Genomic DNA, 12,842 nt, shown 5'->3' with positions numbered 1-12,842 from the left:
AATGGGCTCTGAAGCTACTTGAAGGAAAACAGAGTCCTCAGCTCCTCTAGCTCTTGCTGTTCCAACTCCAACCACTGAGTGCAACCCAATGCTATAACCACTCATCTGAGTAAGCCCTTCCTCAATTCCTGTCTCATAGAACCCGTGCTCATAAGAAAGTGACTGCTATTATCTTAAGCCATTAGTTTTAGAGTGATTTCTTGGACAATAATAGTAACTGGAAAACTCTTTTTTTTTTGACAGTTAGCATAGTATTTTGAATATTTTGGAAGGCTAATAAATGCTCATCAAATTGAATGAAAAAAATGGGAAATCTCAAAGTCCTAGTAATTAATCTAAATTTCAATAATGATTGAAAAGAACAAAGTTACCTATGTCTATGTTGAAAATATGGAAACTTAGGTTAGATGTATTCTGATTTCATAACAAATCTTACATACCAGGGTTTGATTTTTTTTTTAAGAATTTTAATAAATCCCTTACATGAGTCAATTTCCTTGCCTTTTGTTTTCATGTCCATGTGACAAAGGGCAGAAAAATAATTCTAAGTACTCATTAGCAAGCTCACTACATCACGAGGTCACTGTAGGGGTCATGTATGCTGAATTATTAATTCCAGTTAATTGAGTATTTTAATTAGTCAATTCAGATTAAGCAAAGTACTACTATAATTGGTGGATTCCAAAGGCAGCCATCTGTTCCCTTTGTGAGTATTAATATTATATCCTATAGAGTCTAGCAAGAAGAATCTGTCAAGTAGAAATTTTCTTAACATTAGCAAGAGGTGAAGGCATAGGGGAAAAAAAAGAAGGGCTAAGGAGCAAATAGACTAAGGACAGGAAAAAAAAGAAAAAAGAAACCCTAGGAAGAAAGGAAACAGTGCAATTATTTCCTATGTTAAGACAATAAAACTGAATTTAACTTTAGACATCTGTTGTTTGAGCCTGGTGTTTTTTTCATTGGAGAGGAGGGAGATAATTAAAATGCCATGTAGCTGCTTGCCTTGTATGCATTTCTAAGCATAATTCAAACTCTTATGAATCTGCCCTCTCAAAGAAATAGCTGATTATAGAAACAGAACAAAACCTCTTTGATCCCTCTTGTGATACAACTAGGTCATAAGAAGCAGAATGCCAAATATATTGTTTTGGTTGATTCTTCATGGAAAGTCTGACCTGGGGAGGTTTTAAAATGAACAATGATGGAAACCAAAGCAGAATATAAAGCCAAAGACTTGTTGACATGAAAAAACACCAACTCCATGAAGTTTACCTAAATGGACTTTTTGTTGACATGACTATTTCTTTTTCCTAACTTCCTTCACAATGAGGTTACCCCCATGAATAGTGTGTAAAATGTACAATGATAAATATCTGGTGTATGCAATGACAGATGAATGACCGTGCCATGCAAAAGCCCTTAACACCTTAGGTACTTGTGGAAAAAAAAAAAAATGATGAGTTTCTCATAAGTTTCAACCTGCGTTTCTGGTGGTTTTGTTATCTGAAATACGTAAATGTATTTTTGTCTTCTAGTCAGAGAGAAGCTATTGTACTTTTGAAATTAATTGTGCCTCTCTCTAAAAACAAATCTTGAAATATTTTGTGGAAAATCTAGTATTTTTAAATATTTACCTATAAAATGATACAATTAAGATAAGGCTATATACCAATTAGGGTGGGTTTTATCCCCCTTACAAAAGATTGGTAATCCCTTACAAAATAGTTTAAAAACCAAAAGTGATTCACATAACTATTATGACTTAGGACTCGTTTCAGAAATAGCTCAATCAGGAACATGTCTCTGTTTTTCTATGATTTCCTTGGTTTTGCCCTTCTCCATAATGTCACCTTCAGGCACCCCTCATGATTGCAAAACAAGTCTCCCAGGAAGGTGGGTTTCACATGTTCTCGCTCATATCCCTCAATCAGCTCACTGACTGAACTTCCCAGGCATGATCTCAGTGGCTAGGACTGCTGCACATGCGTACACAAGCCTATAGGAAGCCAAACACAAGCATGTCCTGATTGGTCTAGACCAATTCAAACCCCACCCCTGGACTGAAAGCAGTTCAATCCCACCCCACTCCACAAAGAAGAGGGGTGGCTGTCCTGAGGAAAATCTAAGTACTGCAAGGAAGAAAGGAAAAGGGGTATTGGCTACTGGGAAGATAACTGATGTTCACTACAAGTAGCTCATATGAATTGTCACAGCAGCTCATATCTTCTGGGCAAGTATAACTATGGGAAAGTATAAGATTTTCACCAGAAAAAAAAAAACCTTATGTTATAAATTATGTTTTTAAAAATACAGAAATAATGAATTTATCTGAAACAAATCAAAGAATCAAATTAGCAAGTATTTAAGCTACAGAAAATGGTGTATGGCCATAGTTCTGATTCATTTAGCAAATATTATTTGAGTATTTAAATATACCAGAGTGCTTACATATACCAGGTGCTATGCTAGGTTCTGGACAGTAAGGATCTCTTTATTATTTTTCTTCACTAATTCTACATTGCAAAAAAATATTACCTACCAAACTACAAAGCCACTAACTTGTTTTCTTAAAGATTAATCAGACACATAAGCTAAAAGAAATCCTAAAAGATAAAAAATGATATAAATTTTAAGAAATCCAAAAAGGTAAAAAATGACCAGTGCTGAAACTTTGAAGACAGGTGACATTTTTATTAGTCTATTCAGTATCATTTTGATATAAATAAATTGATAACATAATTTCTAGTAGCCTAAAAAGCAAAAGTATTTTTTAAAGTTTAACTTAATAGTGTCTGTATGTATGTGTATGTGTATATATATATATATATATATAAAACATCTCTTAGGCTTTTAGAAATAATGGCTCTCCTCCCCACAAAAAATACTGACTACTGTTGTGAATCACTAGTGACATGAGGGCCTCAAATTAGGAACAATGATCAAAATAAAACAAAAAGTATAGACACAAATATAAATACATATATCATATAAATCTTATACATTATTGCTATTAACTTTAAAGCTCAATCCTCCACTAAATCACTTTCCAGCAAGAAGACATACTCTGATAAAGGGCTTCCAAATTTCTTATTTGTCATTTAATTCCCTACAGGAATCAGACTGAGCCTCCCTGACTCAATCTGAGCTCAACCTGGGGTTGTTTCTTCATCATATGACACAGGGCAATCAATCCCAAACCTCAGGGTGCCACTGGATATATGCAGAATTAACCTTAAGAATTAATATCTTTAGCATTTAAGTAGCTCATACCATTTGCACATTTCTCTACAAAAAAACAGCCTGAATTGTATATATTAGTCAAAAACCTAGCAGAAGTGTACACAGGACCAGTCAAGCGTGCAGCTGGTATCTGCTGAATGTGTGCACCTTCTTCACACGTTCTAAATTTCTATCCTGCTAGAAATAGCCAACCTCTGTTCAGATGATCATTTTTACTAAACACTTCACCTCCCACAAAGCAATAGTGTGTAAGATTTATATAATTAGTGTTTGTAAGGGACTGCTAGAGCCTGGTCTGAAAGATGCCTTTGAAGAGGAAAAGATTGTTGATACTATGACGTCCTGGATGTCTTATCCTTATCAAGTCCGCTTCTATGAGGAAAAGCTACAGAAATGATAGATGGGACCACTTTTATTCAGCCCAGTTACAGGTGGCAAAACACTGCTGTAGGACTCAGGCAAGAATATGTCCCTAGGCGACATCAACTGTATAAACTTATATCCTGTCAATCACTAAGAATGCCGGTACGATACTTTATAGACCAGGGATAATGTTAATTCCATCCTGCTTACAGTATGCTTTGTACTGGAAAAGTTCAAGGCACTTTGCAAGCATCATAATTTAGCGAAGCATGAAATGAAAGCTACACATAGGAAAGTTGAAGCATTTTGAAAAATTAAGAGATAATCTTTATTCAGTCATTAACCAAGGGTTGACATTCAGTACCACAAATGCTTTTCCTCATGCAGACTATGTTTGTTGTTATTTAGGGAATGAAGGAAAAGGAAATTGATCTTCACCAACTGTATACAATGGACTACATATTGCTAGGAGGTCTCATATTATTTTATTTGATCTTTAAAACAACTCAGTGAGGTATATTTTATAGTTGAGGAAACTAAGGTTTAGTGGAAACATTAATTTGGTTGAGTTAACATGGGCTACCAAGGGACAGAGCCGAGAACTTAAGCCAAGATTGCATGATTCTAGAGCCATTGCCCTTTCCACTACGTGTACAACAGTGCACTAATAGCACCACCAGTCTAGTAGTTTCTTTCTTCTAGGAGCTTGTCCTTACTTTTGCAAAGAACAGAATAAAACATATCTTTTTCAAATAAATTATTCTTGGTTTTGTTGTTGATTTCAAATAAATTATTCTTGAAATATTCATGAAGCCATCTCACACCATGCCAGCCCTCATTTCTCTTTTCTATCCATGAATTGTGGACCAGAATACACAGTTTAGCATTTGATTATTTACAGGAAGCCTCTATTTTAAAACAGTACCTAATTTACACCTACCTACCGCCAATCAGACACACAAACTACCTCCAATGCTTCCACCATCACTGGGGTCAATAATGCCATTACTACGGTAGGAATTCCAAAAGGAAAGAAAGTGAATGGGTTCCTCAGTGTAAACAAAGACAATAACTGACAAAATGGGAATGCCTTAAGATACCATGATGGACAGGCAGACTCAAAAAGCTGACTCTCAACTCAAAATTAAGTTGTCCTCCTGTAAATTGAACTTTTTAAAGATACACTGTTATGCTCTTGGAATTTGGGAAAAAAAGCCAAATCATTTAGTTCACACTCTTTTCCTAAAATATACATTCCACCAAGAGGCATCTTACTTTCACAACTTAGGGATAATTAAGATTTTTTTCCCAATACTTCTAGGAAATCAATTGCACTGAAGAACTGACCAATTTTTTAGAAGAATGAAGATGGAGGTAGCTAATTCTGAAACATGGGGCAGCTTGCAGAAAGTTCAAGAATCAAGGTACAAGGCGAGGCTCAGACCAGTGTGAAGGTATTCAGGACAAATAACCAGGAGAGCTAGGGTTAGTAGAAAGAAAGATAGATAGAAAGGAAAATGAGAGGATGCTAAGAAGACATTAGAGGATTTGGGGGAGATATTTGACAAAATGATTCTGAAGTTCTTCAGGAAGTATATACACAAGGGATACCACTGACAGGTGAATGGATACCCAAAATGCGGTATTACTTACAATGGAATATTACTCAGCCATAGAAAGGAATTAGGTTCTGACACATGCTACAACATGGATGAACCTAAAAAACATAACGCTAAGTGAAATAAGCCAGGCATAAAAGGATAAATACTCTATGATTCCACTTATATAAAATATCTAGAATAGGCATATTTATTGAGAGAGAGAAAGCAGATTAGAGGTTACCAGGGACTGGGGCAAAAGGGCTGTAAGAAGTTATTGCTTAATGGACACAGAGTTTCTGTTTGAGGTGATGATAAATTTTGGAAAAAGATAGTTGTGATGGCTGTAGAATGTTGTAAACATAATTAATGCCACTGAATTGTAGACTTTAAAATGGTTAAAATGGAATATTTTATGTTGTGCATATCATGTCACGATTTTAAAATAGTAATAAAAAAAATAGAAAGAACAAGTCAAGAAAACAACTAAAGAAAAAAGCAAGAGAAATGAAACTAGTCCAAGCCTTGCTATTTATTAAAATATACTATTTTAAAATTATGATCACTAAAATAGTGAGATACTGACACAGAAACAAAGAAACAAATTAATTGTATCAAATAGAAAGCCTATGGGCAGACCTGATTATATACATGTTTTTGGTATGTAATGAAGGAGTAATTTAAGTCAATGAAAGAAAAGTAATGTATGACTATCAATTAATGAGCCACTTGAAAGAGGAGTTGCCTCCTGAGGGCAGGATTCTGCCTGCCTTGTATCCCTCAAGCAATTATCCATCAAGCAAAAGTATATGACACCTGGTACATTGTAAGCATGTAGTTAATGTTTGTTGAATGAACTAAAATTCATCCCTATATAATAAAACATACCAGAATGAATTCTATATTGAATAAAATTTTAAAAAAAATCTGGATTGAATAAAGTTTTTTTTTAACTGGGAAAAAAATGTCAAGTACTGAGCAATGAAAAAGTAAAAACCTCTATATATGCACACTAAATTTTGCATAAATAAGATTTAAAAGAAGAGAAGCTGAAAAAAATATATATGCAATATATAAGATAAACATTAGGTGCTTTGATTTATAATTAGCACTTGTAATGCAATAATAAAAGGACAACTCCCTCGAAAGAGAAATAAAGTGTATCAACACTCATGAAAAACTACAAATGGCCAGTAAGACCATGAAAAAATCCCTACATCATCAATAATCAAAAAAATCCTAAAACTGGAGGTCCCATCATGGCTCAGTGGTTAATGAACCCGACTAGTATCCATGAGGACCCAAGATCCATCTCTGGCATTGCTCAGTGGGTTAAGAATCTGGCATTGCCATGAATTGTGGTGTAAGTTGCAGATGCAGCTCAGATCCTGCAGTGCAGGATTCAGTGTAGGCCAGCAGCTACAGCTCAGATTTGACCCCTAGCCTGGGAACCTCTATATGCCGCAGGTACAGCTCTAAAAAGATTAAAAAAAAAAAAAAAAAAAAAAAACCTAAAATCAAAATGATAGATACTGTTTCACCTATCAGGTTGGCAACCATCAAACTATCTAGTGTTGGTGATTATTTAGAGAAATGAGGGTTCTAACACTGCCGGAAGGGATATAAATTGTTCCAACTGTTATGAAAGGTAATTTGGCAGGAAATGCCAAAAATGTTTAATATGTGAATACCATTTGGTCATCTGATTCTATTTTTAATAATTTAGACTAAAAACAATTAATAAAATGTATATGCTTTTTACTTACAAGATTTTTTTAGCATTGTTTATAATAGAAAGATTTAAAAACATTTAAATGCCCAGTAATACGAGTTCCCACTGTGGCACACTGCATTAAGGATCCAGCATTGACTCTGTGGAGGCTTGGGTTGCTGCTGAGGCACAGATTCAATATCCAGTCCAGCAGAGTGGATTAAGAATCTGGTGTTGCTGCAGCTGTGGTGAGGTTGTAGCTGAGGCTCAGATTCAGTCCCTGGCCTGAGAACTTGCATATGCCTCAGGTGATGCCAAACAAACAAACAAAATAAGAAGAAGAAATGGTTAAGTAAATTTAAGGTACATCCATACCAAAGATTACTACTGTATCAGAAAAAAAAGTTACAGGTATTTTTAGCGAAATGAGGGAAATGTTCATTACACACATTTAGGTCTAAAAACAGATTATCAAATATTACTAGGCAAAATTATTCCATGTTTTGTGAATAGGAAAAAACACAAAAACTGAAAGAATAATTATCAAAGCTCTAATAATGATCCTCTCTGATTGTCAGGTTAAATTGCAATTTAAATATTATTGCTAACACAATCTACTAATTTTTCTGCAATGAGCATGTATTGCTACTACAATATAAAAGCAATACAAGATGCTTTAAATTTTTTTTTTTTTTTTTTTTTTTTTTTTTTTTTTTTTTTTTTTTTGTTTTTTCTGCCATATGAGTTAGCTATTGAATCGAGTGTACCAGCCTACCCAGACCACAGCAACCAATCGAGCCGTCTGCAACCTACACACAGCTCACGCAACGCCATCGTAACACTGACAAGGCAACAACCCAACCTGTTCCTATCATCGAACCCGCCACGACGGACTCCTAAATTTCTTAAGGAAAGAAAGTAACAAGGAAGTTGGTCCCCTGTTCTTAGGACCCATGATTGTAATATCTCTTTTTCCCTGAGTCAAGCACATTACGAAGGACTTGACATCCCCTATTTTATTTGATCCTTATCCTTCATTAGGTATCATTAAGCCCATGAATGAGGTCCTGGTTTCAGAAAAAAGAGCATGTTCAAGGCCATGGAACTAGAGGCAAACCTAGGAATGCCCACCCTACCCCACCCCCCACCCCGGCCAGTGTCTGATGCTAAAGCTTATATTCTTAACCACAAACTTTCCTGGGTCTGTTATGGAGTAACACGGCCTTTTGAGGATAGACTCAGAAAAGTAACCACCAGGTATGACAGATTCTATGAGAAAATGTTTTTGGATTTCAAACAACACACCTACAAATGGTCTTTGGGAAACAAATTTTTCTTATACTGTGCATCACTTCTATCAATTTTCAGTCTGTGTCGGTGTCACATAAATTCTTCTCAGAGGCAATATCCAGCAATGGGTAAGAGCACTAGCCCAGAATTAGATTCCCTAGGTCAAACTTTACATATCCCTTAATACCCATAAAACCCCAGGCAGGTACTTAACATCAGTGGGTCTGATTCCTCACCAGTAAGATAAAAGATAATGAAACTTCCAGTTATAATAAAAACAGGGACTAAGGATGTAATGTACAATATGTTAAAATGAACACTCCTATATGTTATACACAAAAGTTGTTAAGAAAGTAATTCCTAACAGTTTTTACCACAAGGAAAAATTTTTCCTATTCCTTTAATTTCGTAACTATGTGATATGATGGCTGTTCACTACACTCATTGTATCAATAAGTTCATGATGTATGTAAGTTGAATCATTACACTGAATACTTTGTCAATTATATCTCAATAAAACCAGAAAAAAAATTTTTATAAATAAATCTAAACTCACATACATCATACATACTTACAATGATTGTCCGACCTCAAGGAGTTCTGGTGAGGATAAAATGAACTAATCCACATAGTGCTCTCTTAGCTAAGTGCCTGACACATAGCAAGTACTTGATAAATGGCAGTTACTCAAATGTTTTCTCTGGATAGTAAACTCTCCAAAGGCAAAAAATCACATGTTATGTTGCTTTTCAATTCCCTGATGAGCGCACTAGATGATTGATCAGAGGATGAAGCTGGATGTGAAAGGCTGTCTGATGGGAAGTCTCTGCACTGCAAGATCTCTGCTCTGATTCAACTTCAACTAGAACCCTATCTGGCTAACCTTGGTTCACTAATTGTAGCCTTGTTTTATTCTCATCTCCAGTGCAGTGACTAAAAGAAAATCATGATTTTAACCTGTCTTGCATTTCCTAATTAAACATTATTGCTGTTCACCCATTGAATATCCAATATTTACATGCAAATTACTGCCATTTCGACAAGGCCTTTCAGGAAAGGATGTATAACTTTACTGGTCTAAAAATAGTTTTAAAATACATAAGTAAAAAATAAAAAGTTAAGTAACACTTGAACAGTAACATCCATGAATATTTATCTATAGCACCCTGCAGAAAAGTAACTGTAACCTATTTCTCTCTTTCACAAGAAAGCAGCAGGAAAGAATCCCAGCTCAATCCCTCACTTAAAGTATTCAATCTGGATAAATCTGAAATAGCTAGCAGCCTTCCCATTCTATGTGTTACTTTGAAGTTGATGAAGGTGAAAACCTCACTTTAGAAAGTTCTCTTAATCCTTGAGAGTATAACAGTGTGCTGATTTTAATTGTGACAAGACAGATTGTGAAACAAATCTATAAATATCGGTGTGCAAGTCCTGATAAGTCTGTGAATACTCTACAAAACAGGTAGTGAACATGTTTTTTCATCATATTATAAACCCCAGGAACCCAATTAAAAGCAATGAGTTGCCCAAGAGCTGAGTTAACAGTCCTACTTAACAATATTCTTCTAGTGGCTAAATGACTTGCACTGAGAAAAAAAGATTAAGAATTTCATTTATAAATTGTCCTGGAATTCTTTTTCGACTATAATACTTTCAAGTCAAATTAGTGACAACATGAGTTCTCTTAGGGGGCAGTGGGTTAAGAATCCAGGGTTGTCATTGCAGTGGCTTAGGTTGCTGCTGTGGCATGGGTTTGAACCCTGGCCTGGGAATTTTTATACGCTGCAGGCACAGCCAAAAAAAAAAAAAAAAAAATGAAAAATAAGTTAGTGATGGAGTTCCCATCCTGGCTCAGTGGCTAATGAACTCAACTAGGAACCATAGGGTTGCGGGTTCGATCCCTGCCCTTGCTCAGTGGGTTAACTATCCGGCGTTGCCGTGAGCTGTGGTGTAGGTTGCAGATGCAGCTCGGATCTGGTGTTGCTGTGGCTCTGGTGTAGGCCAGTGGCTACAACTCTGATTCAACCCCTAGCCTAGGAGCCTCCATATGCCGAGGGAAGCAGCCCAAGAAATGGCAGAAAGACAAAAAAGAAAAACAAAAAACAAGTTAGTGACAACAACTAAAACAAGGAAGAAACTTGACTGGAGCAGTCTAATGAATTATAGCTCTAAACACATCACTTCTCTTAGAAACCTCCAGTGACTCTCAAATGACTTCAAAACACCCGGTGGGCACGAAATCTCCACCAAGATCTAGCTACAGCCTAAACTCTCTCCCTTCTACCTACATTTCCCCCATATCTTCCATTGCAACAAAGAATCACCCATCTTGCCCTAAGAATCACTTGCATTTTTCAGCCTCCATGTGTCTTTGCAAATGCTGGTCCCTCTCACAGACACCATGTCAAGACTGTAGTTATAATAGATTTACAAGGAGATCCTGCTGAATAGCATTGAGAACTATGTCTAGATACTCATGTTGCAACAGAAGAAAGGGTGGGGGAAAAACTGTAACTGCAATGTATACATGTAAGGATAACCTGACCCCCTTGCTATACAGTGGGAAAATTAAAAAAAAATAAAAATTAAAAAAAAAAAAGATAATAAAGTTTAGAAAAAAAAAAGAAAAAAAAGACTGTAGTTATGGTGGACATCCTTCAAGGCTCTGCTCAAACTCACTTCTTCCCTTAATCCCATGATTGCACCAAAGGATAGATAAGGGATTAGAAACCTCCCCTTCTCATGTTAAACAGCAATACAAAGATATCTCAATAAACATACTACCTAAATAAAAACAGCATGATTGTCATATAAAAAGAATTTGAAAACAAAAATCCCTGGGTCACTCCTACCCTTCCAACAGGATTGCTACCTCTAATCTTACATAAAAATTTAAGAGCTGTCATGGATGAAATATCTCATTTAAAATGAATCTTCTTTCTCTTTGTGCCCATAGCACGCAGTTTACTTTTAACTTCGGCCTTGAATACATCCCATCTTGGTAACAGTTGTTTTTGTTTAGGCTAATACATTATTTCCACTATTTCATGAGAACAGGAATTGAGGCTTCTTCATCAGGTATCAACCAAGCTGCCTAACAGAGAGCATTGTTCAAAGTAGGTGTTCAGTACTTCGTGGCCTGAATATGAGACCAGACAAATGAAGAGAGGCACAATCTGATGAATCGGGCCATGATTAATAAGGTAGCCTTATTACTTTCAAGTACCCACACTAATAGTTCTGCCAGTGATCACTGTCTATAATCTCTTCAGCTTTAGTTTCAGATCATTTCCTCCCACAGTTCTGTTCATTTCGTCCCCACTGTGATGCTCCTAACCACCCTATTAGTTCTCAAACTACATTTTTGAATGAGAAAAAAATGCTTCACTGTTAATATTAAAGTACAGACATTTTTTCCCAATACACACACACACAAATTTATGGCTAGAATGTTTTCATTTTACATATGGGAAAAGAATCTGAGAAAGAATGGATGTGTGCATATGTATAAGTAAATCACTTTGTCATATACAGCCAGAAATTATCACAACATGGTAAATCAACTATACTTCAATAAAACTTTAAAAAATGAAAAGAGTGCTTTTGGAGTTCCTGTCATGGCGCAGTGGTTAACGTATCTGACTAGGAACCATGAGGTTGCAGGTTCAATCCCTGCCCTTGCTCAGTGGGTTAAGGATCTGGCGTTGCCGTGAGCTGTGGTGTAGGTTGCAGACGCAGCTCAGATCCCGCGTTGCTGTGGCTCTGGTGTAGGCTGGCAGCTACAGCTCCGATGAGAACCCAAGCCTGGGAGCCTCCATATGCCGAGGGAAGCAGCCCAAGAAATGGCAAAAAGACAAAAAAAAAAAAAAAAAGAAAGAAAAGAGTGCTTTCATCTAAAATTTTGCTCAAATCTTTATCTCAACTAGAAGCCATACATGCAGTATATCATTAACTTATCAATATTTCATGGGTTCATGTAAAAAGAACATGATATTTCAGTTGTTCACCTGAACACCAGCAAGACCACACTCCCCAACTTTTAACCTAACAAAAGCCTTTAATATAACATTGCATCAAGGGGGTCAACTCTAAAGTCTGCTTTTCTAAGGATCTACATTTTTTTAAATTGCATAAGGAAACTAATTTAAAATGTAGACAATGGAACAGATAAAAGATAATATATTTTAGTATCTAAAATAATATAAATGGAATAAGTGAATGCAATTTTAAAGTAGAGAAAATATACACAAAAATACACACTTTGTAAATATCACATTACAAATGGTGGTTTAATTACCAAATACAGACTTCTCCTCTGTGATGTGAGCTACTGGTCAGTGCCAGATATTATAATTGACTTTAACATGTTAACAATTAGGTCATGTCAATTAAAAAAAAAAACCTTTATTTTGTGCCTTTTATAGCTATCTAAGCAGAAATAACTTCTATCCATTTGTAGGTAGGTGGATACATACATACATATATAAATACCCACCTAAATCATTTTTATTTGTTTTATGTTTTCTATTCCTAACTTGGTCTTCTATTTTCAGACTTCATTCATGTTCCTGTTGAGACTGTTAGTCTAGCAAAATCCTGATAGCCAGCCTTAACAAGTGAATCCTGCAATGCTGTGT

At 35.8% G+C, this 12,842-nt stretch overlaps 1 long non-coding RNA gene across 3 annotated transcripts in view; it reads right to left on the bottom strand.

Annotated features, from left to right (window-relative positions):
• Positions 1-12,842, bottom strand: part of LOC110260189 — a 251,067-nt gene that overhangs the window by 232,629 nt on the left and 5,596 nt on the right. The window lies entirely within an intron of this gene.

The sequence above is a fragment of the Sus scrofa genome, chromosome 1 (assembly GCF_000003025.6).
Source record: "Sus scrofa isolate TJ Tabasco breed Duroc chromosome 1, Sscrofa11.1, whole genome shotgun sequence".
NCBI classification, from domain to species: Eukaryota; Metazoa; Chordata; class Mammalia; order Artiodactyla; family Suidae; genus Sus; species Sus scrofa.
Note: the sequence above shows the minus strand (reverse complement) of the source record. Positions and strands in the feature narration are given on the sequence as shown.